Raw genomic sequence first — 23,515 nt, forward strand, 5'->3', positions numbered from 1 at the left:
TGTGCCACCATCGCCATTATCCACTTCCAGAATTTACCTCATCCCCAGTTAAAACTCTGCACCCATTAAATAATACTTTCCCATCACCCCCTTATCCTAGACCTAAGTAACCACTCTTTCTGTCTCTATAAATTTGACTGCTCTAGAAATTTCATATAAATGGAATCGTACAATATTTGTCCTTTGTGTCTGGTTTATTTCATTTAGCATAATGTTTTCAAGGTTCGTTCACGTTGTATCGTGTATCAGAGTTTCATTTCTTTTTAAGGCTGAATAATATTCCATTGTTTATATGTGCAAAATTCTGTCCATGTGCTGGTGGGCACTTGGCTTGATTCCAGCCTTTGGCTAATGTGAATAACGCTGTTATGAGCATTGCTATACAGGTATCTGCTTGAGTTCTTGCTTTCATTTCTTTTTCGTATACACATAGAAGTGGACTAAGATTGTATACCTATAAATGGTCTTGTTTTTTATTCAAATGAACTGGTGAAAAACTGAAAGTGTTTGAGCAGAAAAAAATAATCTGGCTTTGTGTTTTACCGTTATTATCCTCACTACAGTTTGCAGACTTTAGGGAATTTATAAATCAAGTGGAAAATGTTTAAATAATGGTGAAATAACTTAGAAGTGTATAAAGAATCATATCCTCTAGTAGGACATCATAATGCAGCAGGGGAGTCTGTAAATGCAGAAATAATGCAGAGAATGACGAGATATTTGCAGATGATGGCAAATTGATAAGAACACCCTAGTACACACTTTGAAGGCCCTGGAAATGTGGTAATGGGCAGGTGTTTGAACTGTACTTTAACTCAGAGGGAGGAAAAAAATAAAAAAACAGTGTAACTTACAAATTCTGCTAAAAAGATCTAAGACCTGACCTACCAGTCAGTGTAAGCCATTCAGAGCTGGCATAAAAATGTCATTACTTTTGATGTTAAAAGTAATTACTATTATTTGAAAAGAATTCAAATTAGAGGTTAAATTCAATTAGCGATCACAAAAAGGCCCACATAATCCCACTCCTCAGAAATAACCAAGGTAAATTATGATCCTATTGGCCTAAAATAGATAGCCAAAGTCAAGAGAATAAATGAGCTCACCACAAAAGAGACTAAAATAAACCTAAAACAGAATAGGTAGGGAATTAATAATAATATTTTTTTAAAAAAGAGGATCCAGAAAAGGAAAGGAAGTAGAAAGAATCTGAGAATCTGAGAATATGAGAAGAACTGGGATAATGACATGACCAGGAAACTGAAGAGAAAGAATTTGAGAAGGAGAAGCAAGTCTAGAATCTCAAATCCACAAGCAAGTCAAGGAGATGTGGACAGAAAATTTCAATCTGCTTTAGCCCAGTTCTTTGTCTTTATGGTATGTAAGCAGTACAAATATCATGGAACACTTATCCAATAATTTCTGCTCAACTGAATAATATTGAAAATATATAGAAACGAGTTCTGTCAGAAAAACAGACATTTCCTGTTCTTTTCATTGGCACACACTAATTTCATGAATTGTACAAAAGTAGAACTTTTTGCACAAGTACAAATTACAACTTCGTGTTTGTCTACTCTTTTTTTCACTGTACGCACTGATCATTTTGTGGAAACAATTAATCACAACTGACAGAAAGATTATAATCTCTTTTACCCTTTAGTTATTTTGTTTTTTTCTTTTGACTTGCTGAGAAGCAAGAATAGCTAAGTCTTTTAATCTATGAAAACATCTTAAGTATAAGCTTCCATATATGCCACATTCAATGGGTTGAACTCTGACAAAATAGCAATGTCTTCTGTTATTTTTTCCTTTCATTTTGAGTTTCTATATATGAAATACAATGAGGACTGGTTCAACGTGCTACATACTTGCAGAGATAAAATGGCAGAGACTCCAAAAAGATTGTGAGTCACTCATGAATAAAAACACTACTGAACTAGGGAAGGAAATGAGTAATGATGCAGAAAGAATAGCGGGTAAGATGCTGTTGAAAGAGTCATCTCTTCGGCCCTCCATTCACAGTGACTCAGAACCCCTGGTAATAAATATTTTTTGAAGTATCTTTAGGTACCTTTAGACACATATATTGAACCAATATAAGCCATTAAATATTGACTAATTCAGATAAACTTAATTGATGATAGGAATTTTCCACTTTTAGGAAAAAGCAGTAACAAATGAGTACAAGTTGGCTCACTTTATTGTTTCTCATATCCCAAAGTAACATACTGCTTTCCATAGAAAATTCATCAAATGTGGTAGTATATTTATTTCTTCTTAAAATGTACTTCTAGGGAATACTGATTTCTTAGCTTGGTCATTACATGAGTTGGGTTTCTCCTCTAGAAGTCACTTCTATGTATGGAGAAGCCACAGGGTGTTATAGAACTTGGCAAAAATAATACTGTATGTATGTTTCATATAAAGATTTTTGATTGCTGAAATCCAGAAGGAAGCTCTAATGGTAGAAAGATTAGGGACTGGTTCACATTTTATCTCATAAAGCCTAGACTTAAAACCTTCAAAGTCCCTTGTGAACATCATTACTAGAATGCCTCCACATGAGGTTGGCCTAACCTGAGATGGTCTTCTTTCACATAATCACATATGTGGCGCTTTTACCAACTTCTAAGTGGAAAGACTGGGTCTTTCCGATCCGTATTCCATCCAAATATTTGGTGTGCTTAGACAGATAGGAAAATCAGGATCTAGATAGTTAGAAACTCTATTAAGGGAAGATATGATCCAGCCAAGAATGTAGGGCTTATTAGCCAGTTTTTATTTTATTCTACTTGATAATTAGAGGTTATACCAATGTTGCTTTTCTTTTTCTCACAATTGTTTTTCTTAAAAAAATCATTTTTAATCATCTACATATTTCATCTGTTACACAGCTTCATTCCTTACTGCCAACGATAACTGAAGCTTCATTCCTTACTGCCAAGGATAACTGAGCATTAACTACAGATTGAAATTTTATGTATCATACACAGCAAGCCCAGTGAGAAAAAGGAGTCAGGCACCATTATCTCTAGCCACACTAAGCTGTCAATAAGAATTCCTTATTAATTATCAGAAAACTGTAACCAAAATCACAAAAAAAGAGAATTAAAGAACAGGGAAATTTTTTCTACCTTCAAGTCTTTACATTTAAAAGCAAAATGTCTGACACTTGTAAGCAATTATACAATGTTTATAAATGGCATTTTTGTGCTTAAAATTAAAAATGTTTTAAAGAATTCCAGACAACGTGTTTTACTAGTAAATTAAAACATTCATTTGACAAGCAGAAGCTGGACACTACTAGAATGTCTCTTAAATATGATTTCCCTTTGCACAGTCCTGAATCAGGGAAATAGCTCAGCTGGCTGAGAAAACAGCATCATGAGGCCTTTTGTGCGCCAGCCATTGTAGGTCATCTAAACACTGCTCAAGTAGCAGCTCAGAAATGCCCCAGTTGAAGAGGCTTGGGAGGTTAATTCTGTCATTACTGCGTTGACATGAGGCATGTTAGAGCCTTCAGTGCAAAATGTTACTCATAATCTTTTAATCCCAAATTAGGTCAATATTTTATCAAGCTAATCTAGCATGAAGATTAATTGCATTAGTTACACACACATATACGCATGCAGGTTATTTGTTTTAGAGATACTTTTAATCAAAAAGCAAACCTTTAGTTACAATAGGCGATTTTTAAAAATCATCCATTCTCCAACGGTATTTATCTTTATAAAAGAGACATTCATTCCTTTAATTGATCTTTAGTCAAGACTGATGTAAGAGAAAAGATAATGGTCTTATAATTACTAAAACAATGACCACTTAGAAAAGCTGTTTATGAAGAAATAATGAGTTCTGATTGAAATGTTTTTAATAAAGTATCTCATTATTAGCTTCTTATTTCAATTTAATTCTAGTTGTTTTCTTAAAATGTATGATTAGTCCTGCAAGCAAAGTCAATAAATTTCTGTGTGTTTGCATCTTTGTATCTTTAAGCATGTTAAAAAATAGTGTAACAAAGGATATTAAATAGAGTGGTTTTCTAAAAAATTATTATCATACATTTTTAATTATGAAAACTGGGATCAAACGTATCCTTTTTTTTCTGTTTTTTTCTTTTAATCTAAGAAGTAAGTATAGGGGCTACGTAGGAAGGTAAAAACATATTGATTTAAGCGGCATAAATCTGCTAACAGAAGTCAGTAGGGTAGACAAATGCCTCTCTCCCTGAGTTTCTTAGATAAGACCTATCTCGTAGTTTAAAATTCCCAGGCGTCATTCGGGGTAGTATTACAGGTCCCCTGCATGGCAGAAGAAGAGTTCATGCCCTGTTTCATCAAATAGCCAATGACATTATCCAGGGGTCACGCTAATTATAGAAATTTTACAGCCAATGTTCGAGAATATTAGATCTCAAAAAGTTTAGCTCTAGTCTTCTAATATTGGTTTTCTGGCATTCTTTGTTAGGAAAGCATGATTGGTAAAAGGACCCAGAAACATTTTCAAATGACTAGACTTTTGAATTAATTAATATCAAATTAATTAATTAATTAATATCAAATCTTTCATGTGAAGAATAAGTCAACAATAGGTCAGACACATTCTAAGAAGAGACTGATTGAACTTGAAGTAAAATTCACAATCTTAAATGTCAACCCTACAGTTAGGAAGTTTAGACAAGGTATGTTGAAGAAACATGCCAAATAACTCTTTTTTTTCCACTTACTACAACATAATATTCTTCTCATAATAAATATTAAGAAAAATTGACATTCAACTTTTTCAAAATCAGCCAACTGTGTGATAAAACAAAAATGAATACTTTCAGGGAAGAAGACTATATAAAAATCCCAAATGAAACCATTAAAAAAAAATTAAGGTCCAAGATTCAATCTTTGTTTTTTTGTTTAAAGAAAAACTAAGCCTCTTCTTCTTTCCCTTCAATCTCACTCACCAGAAGCACCCAATATTAAAAATTTAGTGCACAGCCTTCTCAATTCTTTTTATATTAACTTAAAAATAATTTATAAGTATATACACACACATTTATAGTCTTTTGATTTAAAAAATGTACAAATGTAGGGGTTCCTGTGTGGCTCATTCAGCTAAGCATCGCCTTTGGCTCAGGTCATGATCTCAAGGTCTTGGGATGGAGCCTTGAGTCAGGATCCCTGCTCAGCGGGGAGTCTGCCTCTCCCTCTCCCAATGCCCCTCCCCCCAATTTGTGCTCACTCGCTCTCTTTCTCTCCAAAATGAACAAATAAAACCCTTAAAAATGTACAAATGTAAACACAGACAGCCATTTTAAAAATATATAAATATACAAATTGTTTTTATCACAATATTCTATATTTTTAAAATTAATTAACTTTTTATGCACTACTATCTTCATCAAGACATATAGACCTAACACATTTTGAACAACCAAATTAGAAACTGCCCAGCCCTGAGAAAATGCTACCTAATCTCTATTAAATTAACCACTATTTCCTACCAAGAATTTATATCATGTGTACTGTCACAGGTCAGGTTTGTGTGATACTCAACAAAAAGTGTAAGATAGAATTTCTAGTAATATAATATATAAAAGGGGAAAAAAACAAAACAGAAACATCATCATCAACAGTGCAGTCTGGTAGTTAAGAACACAGACTCAGGAGTTGGGCAAATCTTGTTAGGAACTAGGACTCCACCATCTACCAACAGGGTAACCTCTGGAAAATTTCTTATCTGTAAAGCAGGAATAAAAATAGGGCTCGTTGAACGAATAAACAAAATAAGGAGAAGAAAACAATGTAGTGCTTAATACTTGGTAAGTGTTTGATAAATTTTGGCTAATATTATGGTTACCATTACTTAGATGGTCCACAAGAAAGAGAAAGGTTGAGAGTTCCAGAGGTGTGAACTGCAATGTATAAACTGAGAACACCGGGGAAAGTTTCACATAAATGAGGAACTAGGTCAATCCAACTGGGCACATGTGAGTAATAGTTCAGAGGATTAACATCATATGGCCCACAGTTTTGCAATCACTGTAAGGAGACAGGGCTGAGAAGTGCAGGTCACTCAGGAGAGGAAGGGCTACAGGCGATGGAGGCAGAAACATACGGGTTAAGTTTCCTATGGACTCATCTATAAGACTAGCAGCGATGTGGGATTTTAGAGTTGGGGGGAACTTTATAACTCCACTAGTTTTATTTTGCCTAGAAGGAAGTGGGGACCAGGAGGCATCCAGCCAGCAGTGGTCAAGTCAGGACCAGAGAGCAGGCCTCCTGTCTCCCAGCTTATCTCTCTCTGCTCCGTTCTGCCTGCCATATCAAGAAACTAATGTGATGACAGCAATGTTTTAGGAAGATTGATTCAGCAGTTGAGTGTAGGCTGAATTAGAGGAGGAAAGCCTGGGGAGAGGGGGTGAGGAAAAAGGCTGTAGTGGTAAACCAATCAGGAGGTGATCAGGCCTTGGTGAGGGACATGGGAATAAGATGGAAAAGGAAAGAACAAACTCAAAATGATGCCAAAACCATGAGATGGAAAAGTTGGCCACTCTTCAGTACGGTTCAACCTTCTGTAACTAAACATCACCTCCTATAACTTCTTGTCTTAACACAAAGGAATCAGGAAGTTAAGCAAAGCTTTCTAGGACACTGCTGCTTTTCTATATGTATCCACACCCCCAGAACTCTTCACCACCCCTCACAGCACATATGTAGACTGGTTCATCCCCACTCCATCCAACATCTCCATCCCCACCTAGAGTCTAAATCAATGTGACACTAAAAAGTATGTGATAATTGGAATACTTTCATTTCTACAGAATTTTATTTCAATTTCTCCCCTTTTGAACAGGCATATCAGTTACATGTTGCATTCATAACTAGGAAGATGTCCTAAAGCAAATTATTATTTTTTCCCCACAGAAAGAGAAGTGAAATTTTAATAGCTGACTCAAAAATCACGAAATGAGGCTGCAAAACACAACTCTTGATGCCAGATTAATAAATGTATTAAAAGGAATTTACAGGAAGTTGACATAGTTCATAATCAAGGCAGTTTAAGAATTAAGCTTTATGGTAGGCAAAATATTAAGAAAAACCCTCCCTCAAGATCCTGCTCTCCCTGGTATACAGAAACCTTCTCTCAATTACTGAAACATTAATCTAGGCACTACTGTCAGGAGATTTGCAGATGTAATTAAGGTCCCACATCAACTGATCTTAAGACAAGGCAATTATGTGGGTGGGCCTATCCTAATCACATGAACCTTTTAAAAGCAGGTTTTCTCCCCCTGGTTGCAAAAGAGGGTATGGGAGATTCACAACACAAGAAAGATCCAATGTGCTACTGCCGTCTGGAAGATGAAGAGAGCATCTGGTGGAAAATGAGGGCAACCTCTTGGAGCTGAAAGGGGGCCTCAGTTGACAGACAAGGAAATGGGGACCTCGGTCCTACAAATGTGAGAAACTGAATTCTTCCAGCAGCCCATGAGCTTGGAAGATGACTCTGAGGCACAGATGAGAGCCACAGCCCCAGTCAACATTTGGATTTGGTCTGGTGAGACCCTGAGCAAAGAATCCACCCACCCTACACCCAGATGTCCAACCTACATAACTGAGCTAATACTGTTATATTATATATATATATAATATATATGTGTATGGCTTTAAGTTTCCTAAGTTATTAATACTGTATTACACAGCAGTAGAATTCTAGTACAGGTTCTAATCATTTACTTTTAAGCTTTTCCAGCACATTCAATAGGTAACCCAGGCCCAAGAACACCTACCTATTCCCTATTTGGAACAACATATAATTTAAAAAACTATACCTGATAAATTAATTTCATTCAGAAGTATACAGCACTATTCTTAGTGTTTTTGTAGAACTGAATTCATCAAGAGACTAGGGAAAATTGATGGATTCAAATTTTTGAATCTCAATGATAAATGAAGCAAAGGCCTTTGTTGAAGAGAATCTATTGTTAAAGAGAATATTAGAGACAGAAGGCAGAAAAATAAAGTGAAGAATATACTGAAATAAATTTGTAGTTCTTATGTATGAGGAATATCACCTGTTCAGGAATATACATATATAGGTACATAAAGATATGTACCTCAATTATTCGGCCAACTTGAGCTTAAAGAGGCCCTTCCCCCACTAAATATGGCTACTCTGATGTTGAAAGGCTACTTACTCTACCTGACATCTGGAGAGACTTGCTACTTTGTTTGAAAACTGCATTTGCGTTCACATGCCACCAATGATTTTGCTGCTAAAATAAGCCCTGCTAAAATAAGAAACACCAAGCAACTGATGATCAGTAGTGCTCAGGTAGCGAAATACTCGCCAGTGATATTGCTGAGGGGGACAAAGTCTTGTGGCGAGCTACCACAAAATATTCATTTGTATATTAGCATAAGAAAAAGGGTCCTTTATAAAGATAAGCTAGCTCAAATTAAAGATATATTCTAGGAAGCCATCATGGGAGAACTGAACAACATGCCCATTAAATCTGAGATAAAAAGAACATGTTTTCCCCATCTCCAAAGTCACTTGATGAAATCATTAGTTTAAAACAAAAATTATAACCTTGACTTTCTCTCTTAAGAGACTTCAATGACCATTTTTATTATTCATCAACTAACATTAAAACTGCAACATTTTAACTTGATCATACAATACATTAGTTCTCACATGTAGTTCTCACATGTAGTTATTATAAAAGTAAAATTGTTTCACCTGTATTGAACCCCCAAAATTTAGTGAGACTCTGAGTCCTTTTTTTGGAAATGGAAATAGAGTTTTCCATTTGCTCTCCACAATTATTGTTAGTAAAAATCTATGCCAAGAACATAAACTATCTCCATGTATCAGTTCTATGAAGGACCAGATATGGAAAGAAATGTACCATAATTTAGTTTTCTCAACTTAATAAGGGCATGATATGTTGAATTAAAATAGCATTGGCTTTTTTATAAATTTTATAAAACTTTAGAAACTGTGTATATATTTACAAATACCTGAATTTTGTTATTTTTGTTTTGTTTTGTTTAATTAAGATGAATACATGATTTGTTTTCAATATCTACCAGACTTGGCTGTTGCCCAAAATATCTTGGAAACTAAAGCTTAGGTTATTCTCATGACTCATATAGTCTGTAGAAATCTGACATACTTTTTGGTGATCCTCTTAGGAAAATAAAATATTATAATAAAAGAGCATTCTTACTACAACTTTTGGCTAATCACAGCAAAAAATATGTTGCTTAAATTTATTTGGGAATGAAAATTTGGAGTTTATTGTGACCTAAAATAATTTTTGTTTTGTTTTATCCCTTTCCCTTATTTTTTTTTCCATCCGCTTTGGTTTCTTTTCAATAAAACTGAAATAATTTTTAAAATGTTTCAACACTGTGTTCAATAAACAAAGACAAGAATAGATAGAATTATGATAGAACTAATGGTAGCACACCAATAACGATTTTAATGCATCAAACTTCTGAAGCATTATTGTCCACGTTGATTGTTTACTTGGCTCTGGGTTTCTGGAATAACACATCTTGTCTGAGACGTGTACAGAATCACTATTCTAAGCAGTGCACATATCAAACAAGTAAATCATTCCACTACAAAGCCACACTCTACCTGTTAATTTTAATTTCCCCACTTCCCCTTAGCAAGTTTTCTGAAGTGCTTAATTTTTTTAGCCAGTAAATAAGGTTTCTTGCAAGTGTTTATGAGCATTAAATTACAAAGTAATCAGTGAGGAGGGGCCAGAGCCCCTGGCATCCATAATCTGATTTAACTGTATAGTGCTGAGCTTAGTCTAATCAGTGTGTAAACACCCAAGTGAGGGACTCAAGGCCATAATCTTATTCCTTTTTTATTTGTACCATGGTATATTTATGTATTTAGTAAAGAATCAATTTTGACTGAATTCACAATTCTGATGCATTTTTCCTCTAACATCCTATTTTGGAACATTTCAGGACTACAGAAAAGTTGCAAAAGTAGTAAATAAGCATACAAACACATTTACCTGGATTTATCAGTTATGAACATTTTGTGACATTTGCATGCTCTCTTCCATTGTACACACATTTGTATATGTATACCCACATTCATATCAATTACATCCATATTTATATTTATATTTATATATATAAACACACACAGACTCTTTGCAACTATACATGAGAGTTTATATATGTATGTATAATATATACACACATATACACATGCATATATGCATATACTTATGTGTGTATATACACACACATTCATACATATACATATGCGTGTATATATATAAATATGTTTGTGTGTGTGTGTGTGTGTGTATATATATATATATTTGTGTGTGTGTGTGTGTGTGTGTGTATAGATGAATCATTTCAGAGTAAATTAGATATACATCCATAATCTTATTCCGAAGGCTAGGCCTCATCAAGTGGCATGACTAAAATAACATTTTTTACTACTGCGTTAATACTTAAATGCATTGTCTTTCTCATGAGAATTTAACAAAGTTAATTCTATATATTTATAAAAGAAAGGAAATTTTAGGTCATCTTTTTCCCAATTACCACCAAGTTAAATTACTTTTTATTATTTCACTTAAACTAATGTCAATAATTTGTCTGCTGGCTGCCACTGTAGTTTCCCTCCACCCATACCCCCAACTCAAGTCTATTCTCTACTCAGCAGCCAAGGATCCTGTAAAACTGGACTCAGATCATGCTATGATCTCCTCAGAGCCCTCTGATTTTCCACCTTACTCAGAGTTAAGCCTGATCTCAAACAGCCTACAGGAACCTGCCCTGACTCTGGATGCCCCTTTAATCTCACCTTCTGATGTTCCTCAAAGACCAGGAAAAAACAGCCTCAGGGGCTCGGCTCCTGCTATTGTCTCCACCTGGAACATTCTTTCCTCAAGGCTTGTTACTTTTTAGGTGATGACTTAAATATTGCTTTCTTATGGGGTCCCATCCTAGCCGACCTTTTTAGAACTGTAAAACAAAAACAAAAACACATAATCTATACGCAAGTGCTCCCTATCCCATTCCATGCTTAAGTTTTATAAGTACTTACTGACATCTAAAATACTTTTTCTGTTATTTATTTAGCCACATGTAAGCTTCAAAAGGACAGGGATGCTTGGTGTATTTTTGTTGCTATTACCATAATGGTGTGTGGCACAAGGAGGCACCCTTATCTCCCCAGACTTTCATTGTTGTTGTTAATTAATGATACAAATACATATGGAACAAACAATAAAATAATGTAATTTAAAAAATTTTTTTTAAGATTTTAATTAATTATTTGACAGAGAGAGACACAGCAAGAGAAGGAACACAAGCAGGGGAGTGAGAGAGGGTGAGCTTGGACCCTGATGCGGGGCTCGATCCCAGGACCCTGGGATCATGACCTGAGCAAAGGCAAATGCTTAACTGAGACACCCAGGAGTCCCTAAAATAATGTAATTTAATAGCTTTTTGTTTATATGACTTAGTTTCTTTAAGGTCACTATTAACAATATTAATATGTCAATTTTACAAGCATGTTATGCATTTCAATACCTTCCACATATGTTAGCTTATTGACAGTATTAGTTATCTATTGCTACATAACAAATTACCTCAAAACATGGTAGCTAAAAACAAGAAATGTTAATCATCTCAGTCTCTGTAGTGAGGAAGGTGGGTGCAGGTAACTAGCGTTCTGGTTCCGTATCTCTCCTGCGGTCGGTCGCAGTCAAGCAAGTTATCAGCTGGGCCTCCAGTGACATCAGGCTTGTCAAGGGTGGGCATCTACTCTCAGGTTCAATCATGTTGTTGCTCACCCCAGGGGCCACTCCGTAAGCTGCCTGAGTGTGTCCTCATGACGTGGTAGCTAGTACCCTGAGAAAGACTGCTAGAAAGGGCTTCTGAGACAAAAGCTGCCTAGTCTCAGAAGTAACATCTCAGTCCAGCCCACTTCCAAGGAGAGGGGATTACAGGGTGTAAACACCAAAGACTGGGATCACCAGGGCCATCCTGGAGGCTGCCTGAATTTTTGACCATTGTCTAGATGTAGAAGTTGAAATCTAGAGATGGCAACTTTTCCCAATGTATACAAAGTAAGGTAGAGTCATTCTATTCCCTGCTCAATGTCCCTTGAGGATCACTGGTAAATTTAAACATAATAATCATTTTCAAAAAGCCAAGAGATACATTTTTGCCTTGCTATGTGCCAACAACTTACATTGTTTTGCATATGTCATCACATCCATTCTATAAGACAACCCTATAAGATAGGTATGCTTATTACACGCACTTTACAGATGAGATAAATGAGGAATAGAGAATTGAAATAATTTTCTCAGGGTATACAGCTAAAAAATGTCAAGGTTGGCATTCTGACAGCATTCTGGATTGAAAGGATAGCTTCATAACCACTACTTTATATCTCAGGCCTCTTAGACACTTAAAAACTAAAGCATTTGACTATCCTCAATTCATCAAAACTCATTTTGTAACTCTTGTCTTTTTGAACATAAAGCGAGAGAAGTGTAGTGTCATTTTAAAATTTGTCTGGTGAGGAAACTTTCACACAACTGGCAAAAATACCTCAGGTTTAATACCTATCCATTTTGTGTTCTGACGTGCCGTACGAAGACAATCAGACAAGCACATGTCCGTGGTTAGATCTGGTCCAGATAAAGGGTTTTGTGGCTATCTAGAACAATCACCTGATGTTCTCAGGTGAATATTGCTCCCCTCTTTCAAAGGTATAAGAAAACCACACACAGAGAATGCTGTGCAGTGCATGGGAAATACTTTTTTCTTTCCAGGTTATAAAAGTTCCTCTTCCAAACAGCAGTAAGTCACTTCAGAGAATGCATTTTCTAAAGGATGATTGCCCTTCTTGAGTAGTGACACACTTAAGGCAGGCATGCAGTAATCCTCAGAAATGTACCGCCTGGAGTGTCTTATTGCTTAATTAGAGCTGGCGCTGGGCCATTTCTTCTTAGTCTTGAACCAGTGCAAGAGCACTGGAAGGAGGCACGGGTATTAGAAGTGCTATTTCAGGGGGATATAAAGTAATGGCACCATGCCAGTCTGCAAAAACAAAGCCAAACACTCCTGCTACCATGGTAAAATGTCAAAATGCCTGGTTTTATTATAGTCAGAGATTAAATCCTTCATTGTGACCATGGTCAGGGCTTAAATACGATCTCTGTTGTCCTAAAAGACTTTACAATCCTTATTTACAATAAACATACCACAATAAACATAGCTTCCCCCAAAAGAATCACTGAACAGAGGGAAGAAGCCATCATTATAATTAGGTAAATACGTTCTCTTACCTCCTTGAATAGCCAATAATCTTTTTTGTGGTTTTTTGTTTGTTTGGTTGGTTGGTTGGTTGGTTGGTTGTTTTGCTGGCACTACATTTTATCAAATAATAAAAGGTTAGTCCATACCAACTGAATGATAGAATTCTGTGGCTTTAGCTGATGCCCCCATCAGCTTCCCCACATTCTCAAAAGACTTCTGAAGAAGTTTTACAAGCATCAGCATTACTTGACAATGACAGCAAATTTTAGTTTTTTATAATCTCAGTATTAATAACTTCCTATTGGGTACAAGATAGTTTAGCTAGGGGCCACAGCACCTTAATAACTAGTTCTTTGCTTTTTCTTCAATAACTGGTTCCTGCAGAAGTGAAACTTCCTCCTGATTATTTCAGCCCATCCAGAACTGAATTTCTTGCCCCCGATTCTGTCTTTTCATGAACTGGTCCTAAACAACTACTATTTAACCTCATTGATTCTGAGTAACTGTCTACTGAGAACCCCAATCATTACATATTTTGAGCTTTCTTGAATAGACATCAAGACCTCAGACCAAATTTGATTCTTTTGCTAATGGTGCCTGTCTCTCACCTCTTCCCGTCTCTATAATCATCTTTCATTTTTAGATAACTAGTTACAGATTCTTAGACCAACAGTGGCAAGCCTGAAAATAATTGCCTTTTTTTTTTTTTTTTTTTTTTTTTTCCCAGTCCAGGATTCAGATCCCTGCAGTTTCACCAGATGTATTTGCATTCTTAACCCTGGCCTTCTCTTGGCTGGTCTTTGCTATCACCATCCAAGGCAAAGTCACGACAAATAGATAGGCAACAACAATAAGATATTTTCATAGTCTGAAGAGATGATGGTTTCAGGTAGAAAGTAAAGTCGGGGGTGTTTAGGTCAAAAATACTGAGTAAAAATCTACTATAAAAGCACAAGTAAGAGAAGACCTCAACTAGAAACTGTGTTTTATGGACTGCTGGGAAGTTAAGTTAAACAAAACCTCAGTGGCCATTCTTTAAAAAAAAGAACAAGAAGTTAATCAAATCTTAGATTGCCAGAAGGCAAAGCAGCTGGGGCTTCAAACCTATGTTAACTTTTTACTTTTCAAAATGGTATAATAAATTGCTTTACTTAAAGATCTCAAACTGAAGTATGTGAGGAAAACTACAGGCAGATCCTAGAACACTGATGAAGGACAAGGCAAGCTCCTTAATTTAAACTTTTCTTCACCAAAGGATTTCAAGTTCTCCACTGACAGAATAGTCTGTAAGAACAAATCTTTGCTTTTATGATGAAATTCAATGGAAAAATGTATACAGTTATTCTTTATGAACAATCTTTCACGAACACTGGACACCTGTATTCTTCTTTCAAGGTCAGAGCTCCGTTTAAACCAATGACTTAATGAATCGCCACTGTGTTCTCATGGATAATAACCAGCTTTCCCTACTAGTAGCAATGTACCTAGAGGCCAAAAATCTGAAAGAAATTATTACTGGATGTCAAGACCAGATATATAATTTGTGGGGTCCAGGGAGAAATGAAAATCTTAGGTACCCACTCCAAAAACTATTGAGAATCATTAAGAATTGCAAGACAACAACAGCAAGGCATAAATCAGATGGAAGATCCCACTCAGTGTGAAGTCCTATGGAATCGTGTAAGTGCCATGCCCATGGAGCTGGCCTTGCTGAAAGTCTAAAACACAGTATGTGAAAAACACTTAAATATATATGCTCTACACTATTGTTACGTAGGTAGTTTTTCATGTATCCAGGTAGCCTATGAATTCAGTCCTTCCCAGTCAATTCAGCACAACAAACAATGTCTTCACTTCCACTACACTGATCAAAAAAACCAATATCATTTCTTACAAAAGGAAAATTCATCCTCAGATGATGCACTCGTGCCCCATGGCAAGGCTGGTCAATGTTCTCAAACTAAAATAGAAAAATTTGAATATAATTATGCAAGTGTTTTAATCTGTATGAAATGTAGGAAGAGTTCTTAGTTTGCAAAACCTTTTTCAAAAGGAAGACATGGTAAGGAAAGAAAAAAAGGATATGTGTATGGGAGGCATCCACTTAAGTATTACAGAAGAAATCTGACAGAGATTTGGCATCCAGCTTCCAATCGAATCTTCCAGGGCATCATGTTTTAGAATTTAACTTGAAGGTTAGCATTCAGTGTTCACAGTGCTGATATTCAGAAACACTACAAACCTCCAGAGCCATTTCTGTTTTTCTTTAAACAGTGTATAGTTCTCCACCATGCTGATCTGGGAAAACAATTGACATCGGTCTTGACAGTGTTAAAGTGGCAGGTTACAGAAAGTCTCCTGGTGGAGGAAGAAAAGAGCAGATGATGCCATAGGCTGAGTTACCTCATTACTAATATATGCCCAACAAGGACTGGAGTTAGATTTATGTGCTGAGAAATCAAGTAATCACTGATGTTCCAGGCAAGCGTCTCTAAAGCTTGGATTTTACTGGATCATATCAAATGAGGGAGAAGAAACAGATGTATCTTCCCAACTGGGGAAAAAAAAAAAAAAAAAGAAGACAGGGTTATAGTCAGAAAGAAACTATGCGTGATGCATATGTGCCTGATTACACGACGATGTCTTTCCTTTTTATATATATCTAGAATATGCAATTCATTTCAATGTTTATGTATTTCTTGATAATCTATCAGCTTGGGAAAAATGACTGTTCCTATAAATGTCATCATGGAATAGAATTATAACTTGTTTGTTTAGATAACTTTTGTTTATCTCTTTGAGTTATTCCGATAATGACAGAGATTCATACCACTCTCTTACCTCTATCCAAACATGTAGTCAGAAAAGACTCTTAGGAAAGTATCTTTTTCTTGCTTAATTAGCACAAAATTCTATTTTCTCCTTTTGGCATCTTTTTTTAGAATCTCCTAATTTTGTGGTCACTTCATATTTTGAGAGTATTTAAAAGCCTTGGAACAACAACAAAAAAGCCTTAGGACATAGTATTTTGTCAATGTTTAAGGCATGTATATGTATCATGGTAGAAGCACTATGATTTCTCCTTATTTTTAGGTATAAGTTCAGGGTTTATCACTGACTTGCCCGAATGAAAAACTTCACCTTTAAAAACAGAGCCAAAGACACTCATTATGAAATGGGAATATTGTACCCTAGTTCCTGTCACAGAGGCTGTGGCTGTCTTTAGGTTTCAGACCAGAGAAGTACTACATGAATGTTCGTTCCCCCTCTCAGCAACCTTTGCATAACATTTTTCTCTATATTCATTTTTAACCACATAGTCTACAGGTTTGGGGGAAACTGTATGCAGATCTAAGAATTCAGAGTAAAATTTTAAGATCCCTTTTTATAATCCTATAAACCTGATCTGCTCTTACTCCTACTAATCCCATCATCTAAGTATACAGAGAAAATGTCCCCCTTCCTTTTCTTCTAATTATCATAAAGTTCTTGCGCATACAGGCACCTCTAAAGCTCACAAGCTTTCTAGGATCATTCTGGCTTATGCCTTGATATCTAGGAACTTATCAATGAGATAAACAGGAGACTGGACATTATTTGCCCTCTTCCTTAATTTATAGGGGTTATTGGGTTGCTTACATGCGCTTTACTTATTCAGCATCCAAAAAGTCAACCATTTTTAAATGGCATATTTCAGTATGTGCCAGTGAAGTAAGTTAAAGTCACACAGCCATAAATTTAACTTGGCAACTCCAACAGTGGTCCCTTCCACCTTAAATTTCTTAAACAATTTAAAAACAACTATTTTGTTCAGGCAGTAATATCTCAGTGCATGTGCTGTGTTATAATACTACTTGAGATGAAAATGAATATGGATTTTTTTTTCTAGAGTAGCCATAAATTAATGAGTCTTTTTTTTCCTTAAGTCTCAATGTCCTGATTTGTTACACTCGCTTAAAAAAATGATTGCCTCTTGCCTTTGTTTTGGTAATAACACCATATTCTTACTGCATTTCTCCAGCCATATTAACAGTTTGTAAGATACTTAATCCAAAAGAACAAAAATGAAGTACATCTAATTCTTTCTGTCTTCCTTCTTTTGTATGTGCTACTGGATTTCTGGATTCCAATTGGAACCACTGAAACAAATGTGTTGAAATATATTCAGTTTTGTAAAAGGAAAAAAAAAAAGGAACACTCTTTCCAATCATCTTTATTATGCCTTTATTGACATCAATTTAGAAAATCTTGGCATTTGCCAGATTGGGACTTGAAACATTCAAGAAACTTAAGTGAGTGCTTTCTAATTATATCTAGAGATCTCAGTTATCATATAACATTTTGTATACTTCATACTTGATGATGTAATAGGAATTAGCATTAACATTCACTAGTTAGGTTTTGTTAGTCTGAGATAGTTACCTTTAGTAAAAATACAGCAGAAATGGCTAAAGTAAAAAGAATCTTTAGATAGTTACAGTAGAGCATGAAAGGGCTCAAGTTCAGAGCCTTTCTAAGTAGAGAACCATACGCAGCTGCACAAATCTGATGCCCATGGAAGCCACCACGAATGGTGGCATAGTTCAGCTACTTTTAAATCCTGTGGGCTATCATCACATTTCCTATCAATAATCTTCATGGAAGATGGGCAAATCTCAAAAAATTTGAAGATTTTATTTCTATGTCCACATATCAAGTGGATATATGTTTTCACAGATTACTTTGTCTAGGAAAGATTTTTTCACATTCATGAACTTTTGGGTTTCATCCAAATTGGTAAAAATCTTAGTAATGTTCTAAGATGGAAGAATTACAGTACCCCAGGTGAATATACTACAAAGGGGGGAAAGTAAAGCCTTCAGATTTAACATTTACTCATCTCATTAGGAATGCTTCCCCCTAAATTTGCATGATTCGGAATTTTTGCTGAGAAGACACAAATAAGATTTGCAAAATAATAACCTCAGCTTTCACTAATAAGCCAAGCAGTCATGCATTTAGTCACCTAGTCTGGGAGCCATCGTTTTTTATTCCCCAGGTGTCACACCTTCATAAAAAAGATGGTCCAAAAAAGAAAGGGAAGATAGTCTGTAAGGCAAATGCTGCCATCTAGAGAGAGAGAGAAAAGAACATACTGACTGATAATTTCCCAAATATAATTCAAGCAAAATCGAAAAGCTTCAGTTAAAGAATGTGGACATTTTCCAAGAAAAGTTCATCCCTTAGAAGAAATCAGCATTTCATAAAAAGGAGCCATTGAGAATCCATTTAACTTGAGATGAAAAGTTCTTCTGCTAATAATTTCGTATAACAGAATCTATCAAGAGTTGTTTTTGTTTTTGTTTCTAATTTTAAGCAACAACCTTTAAAGATGATTTTTCCTAAGGCTCTTTAAAATAAGTGCGCAAGAGCTAATTGTTTAGAGCTAATTGTTGCTCAGAGCTAATTGTCTACAAAGTAAAGGAGTATAGAGTTTTGGTTCAAATTTATCTTGTTTAAACACATGACAAAAATCCCAGGAAGGTTGAATTGTTAGTATACTGGTCAGTTTACCTTGTTTTCATGATGCATACAAAGACATTGTTTACTCTGAGTGACTTTAAAGAAACACATATTGTAAAAGAAACAGATAAACACAGGAGAATAGCTAAAAATACCTGAAAAACCAAGGGAAAGGCAGAGATTGTCTCTACGAATCACAGATACGGACATTAAACAACCTTCTAAGAATGAATAGTGCATACTGAGATGGTAATCCTCAAATTCATTCACTTAGACGCACCCCAAAACATTTCTAGTAACTCTTATTTGAGTATACATTATCCAGATTATAAGAAAACAATCAAATTCTCATTTAAAAAATATTTTAAATGAGGTTGAAACTTAAGCGGTATGAACTAAAGTGGGTTCTCCAGTTCTCTTTTCAACTGCTCAGTATTTGGTTCTGTGAGAAGTTTTAAAATTTAACATTGTATTGTAAATTTCAAACTTTTCTGCGCCATAGCTTTACCTAATATATATTTTGATAAGTTATTTATCAAATGATATCTATGATACTTATAGATATATAAGTATATTAAGTACTTCTATATAGAAATATAAGTTATACATAATGTATGCATATATAAGTATATGGTACATATACTAGATACATTTAAAATTATAAAAATGAACAAACTGAGATCTGATATTTAAACTTGTTTACATGAAGGGTACATGCTTCTGATTATCAAATAATGAGAATAGTTATAATTAATTGAGCGGTGTTATAAGCATTCATTCATTCAGCAAATACACATTCAGTACCTATGATACCCCAGGCACTGTTGTAAGTGGAGAGATACTACAGAGAACAAATATATGTGCACAGTTCCATGAAAGCCTCATAATATTCTATAAGCAGTAACTGTTTGCTATTTCGCAGAATCTTACCCAAGATCTTATTGCTTACAAGTGAAGGAGTGGATCTGAATTCAATTTCTACTTACTTATGCATCATGTTTTTTTTATGTCACATTGTGCTGCCTCCCATACTGCTGTCCCTTTCTGTACTGATGGGAATTTTAAGAAGAAAAGTTTTGATTTCCAATTATTTAAGGAGCTGTTACAAGTGAGTATCAATGTGGCTCTTGCAAGGTTTATCATAATTTGGTCAAAACACTTAAATCCTTCACAAGCAATATCTCTAGTCATTAGGGAAATGCAAATTAGAACCAGGATGGGAAATTACTTCACACTCCCTAGGATGGTAGGTATAAAATAAAACAAAATAAAACAAAAACAGGGAACAGTGGCAAAACAGGAACTCTTTAGCATCGCTGGTAGGAATGTGAAATGGTTCAGCTTCTGCGGAAAACACTTTTGGTGATTTCTCAAAAAGTTATATATAGAAATATTATATGACCCAGCAGTTCCACTCCTAAGTGTACATCCAAAAGAAATGTAAGCCGGGACTCAGGTAGGGACTTTTACCCCAACGTTCATAGCTGCATCATTCACAGTAGCCAAAAGTGGAAATAACCCAAGTATCACCAAAAGATGAATAGATAAAGAAAATGTAGTATATACATCCAACAGAATATTACTCACCCTTAAAAAGCAACGGAATCTTAAAAAGTGCTACAACATGGATGAACCTAGGGTTCATCTTTATGTTGAGTGTATAAGCCAGGCACAGAAGGAAAAACACTGTATGATTCCACTTATACAAGATACCTAAAATAGGCAAATTCATAGAGACAACAAATAGAATAGAGGTTACTGGGATCTAAGGAAAGGGAAGAGTTGGAGAAGTTTATTGTTTATACAGTTTCTGTTTGGGCTGATGAAAAAGTTCTGGAAGTAGTGGTGTTGATTATACGAAGTAAAAGCACTTAATGCCATGTATGTGTACACTTCAACATAGCTAGAAATAACAAATTTTATTTTATGTGTATTTATCACAATTACAAAAAAAGAAATCCTTCACAAGTAGTTATGGAGGTCTAGGCATCCCCAAAACAATGGGGACCAGAAAGGGCTGGCAAATGATGAAAAAAGGAAGACAGAAATACAGCACAGTGTCTCTTTTCACAGTATTTTTAAATAAAGAAGCAAATAAATGTTTGCTTATTTCAAAATTTAAATAAGATATCCCCCTAAATACATAGTTTAAAGCAAACTTCTTAACCTTGCTATAATTTATCTTCCATAGATGTTGGAAAAAGTATCTCCACATTTGGCAGCAAAAGACAAGATCAAACAGAATGCATTTCGTGTGTTGGTTTATATTAGGATATTATTCTGAGTTATTTATTTGAAGAATGCAGCAATAGTTAACTTTCTAAAAAGATCATCATGTGGGAAATAGGGTTTCACTCCAAAGGAAGTATTCCAGACTTTTTTTTTTTTATCTTCTTTGTTTTCTCACTCTCAGATTGAGATACAGATTCTCTCTCATTCGTGTGTGTTCTTATGTACATATTCTAGAAATGATAGAACAAACTAGTAAGAATTTTTGTATTCTCAATCTCACCTGAGGGATTTAAGACTGAGATCCATGTGTACCAAGCAATTTCTTACAAAAATAATTTTATATCAGAGGAAGTTTAATAATTTGAGGTGAAATGTGTTGGTATCCCCTATAAAAATAATTATGAACAGGCAAAATATTATGAAGTATCCATGTCTGAGACTCCAAAAATTATATATCCAAATGATGCTCAATAAAAACTATTCAATCACCATCTTTGTATCTGGCACTTAAATGGCCAATATACATGCCTACTGTTAACATCTACCTTGTTTTATATGAACCTAAGGAAAACCAACATTAACTACATGTTAATATCCTTCTATACAATTCACCATGAAGCTTAAATTTTCTTTTTTAGGCTGTTTTTTTTTCTAACTCTTTCTACACATATTAATGTAGGCCCAGACTCTGAAAGCCTAAAATAAATTATGCCAAAATGACAAAAACTTAAATTTCAGCTTAACTGGGAAGGATCTCAATTGTTAAACATTTTTAAAGTTCACCAGGATCAATATCACGTGTTATTACTTTTAATCTAAGTCTAAAGGGCTAAAGAAAATTATGGAAGCAGATAAGAGTTTTAGAACCTACATATAAATATGAAGCATCTGCTACTTACTGGAACATCTGTCTTTTTTTTTTTTTAAAGATTTTATTTATTTATTTGTCAGAGAGAGAGAGAGAGAGAGAGAGCACCAGCAGGCAGAGTGGCAGGCAGAGGCAGAGAAGCAGGCTCCCTGCCGAGCAAGGAGCCCGACGTGGGACTCAATCCCAGCACCCTGGGATCATGACCCGAGCTGAAGGCAGCGGCTTAAACAACTGAGCCACCCAGACATCCCTGGAGCATCTGTCTTAATCCTTACTTTATGCCCTGAAGGCCTCTAACGCAGAGGGATTCAATGATTAAAAATAGATGTACTACTTCTCCCTTAAAGTAGCTTTCCTGGATTCAAATCCTGACTCTGCTATTAATTAATCTACTAATTGGACAAGCTACTTTCTTTTTCTTGCCTCAATTTCCTCATCTATAAAATGGGAATAATAATATGTTGACTTCATAATATTACTGTGAAAAGTCAAGAAGGACTTAAAACAGCATTTGGCACAGAATGAGCAGTTACTATATATTACATATTACTATTAATCCTCTGTTTAAAATGAAGGCGATCAAGGCTAAAAACCTGGTACTCTCCTCACAAAAATTATAGTAGGACAGGAGGTCAGATCCTAATTCCCTATTAAACTGTGATATTTTGGAGGAAAAAAAGGAAATCATCTAGAGAACATTTCATCATGAGATGGTTATGATTATTAAAATTACATCAATGGCATTTAGGCAAGAAACTCAAATATTACGATTCTCATTGCTTCTACTTACCATTATATCAACAAAATTTCGTCGAGGAAAAACATTAATAAAATTTCAGAGTTAAGCATCCTTCTTCGTACAGACAGACAAAACACACAAGAAGATTTTTTGGCAATTGTTCATTTTATAACATTTTTTCTTTTGCAACTTTCTTTACAATAACTTAGGGGATTTAACCAAAAGCCCATTTTGGTTTTTTTTTGTTTTTTTTTGTTTTTTTTTTAAAGATTTTATTTATTCATTTGACAGAGAGAAATCACAAGTAGATGGAGAGGCAGGCAGAGAGAGAGAGAGAGAGGGAAGCAGGCTCCCTGCTGAGCAGAGAGCCCGATGCGGGACTCGATCCCAGGACCTTGAGATCATGACCTGAGCCGAAGGCAGCGGCTTAACCCACTGAGCCACCCAGGCGCCCCCAAAAGCCCATTTTGCATGGTAAATAACAATCAACAGATGAAGTTCTAATTTGGTTTGTAAAATATTTGTTGGTAAGCATTAGATAAAATCTCAATAACAGTCTCCTCAGTTATAAGACATTCAGGGTTTGATGTTAGTAAAGATCTAATGTCCTTCCATGTATTTTATGAAGTTTAGCATAAATCAAAATATTTGAAACCGTCAGTAGTTATTCTATCTAGAAAAAAATGTGTTTCACTTAAATTTTACTGATTAAAATGAGAAGTGCTGGAAAAATTTTAAGGTGAATAAATAAAGTCAAGAAGGACCTACTACCATAAACAGGGTGGCCAGTCTTTTCCAAAACAGAGGAAAGATATCCTTGCTCAGGGCAATTTCATGAAGTTATTTTCTTATGTG

General features: G+C 35.2%; 1 long non-coding RNA gene across 2 annotated transcripts in view; it reads right to left on the minus strand.

The window, feature by feature from the left end:
- The window catches only part of LOC116583336, a 125,576-nt gene that overhangs the window by 44,545 nt on the left and 57,516 nt on the right, over window positions 1-23,515 (minus strand). For both annotated transcript variants that reach the window (XR_004282688.1, XR_004282690.1), the window contains exons 3-4: window positions 15,723-15,873; window positions 10,849-11,009 (exon numbers count right to left, since the gene is read on the minus strand). This is a non-coding gene — a long non-coding RNA (uncharacterized LOC116583336). The remainder of the gene's footprint in view (window positions 1-10,848; window positions 11,010-15,722; window positions 15,874-23,515) is intronic.

The sequence above is a fragment of the Mustela erminea genome, chromosome 2 (assembly GCF_009829155.1).
Source record: "Mustela erminea isolate mMusErm1 chromosome 2, mMusErm1.Pri, whole genome shotgun sequence".
NCBI classification, from domain to species: domain Eukaryota; kingdom Metazoa; phylum Chordata; class Mammalia; order Carnivora; family Mustelidae; genus Mustela; species Mustela erminea.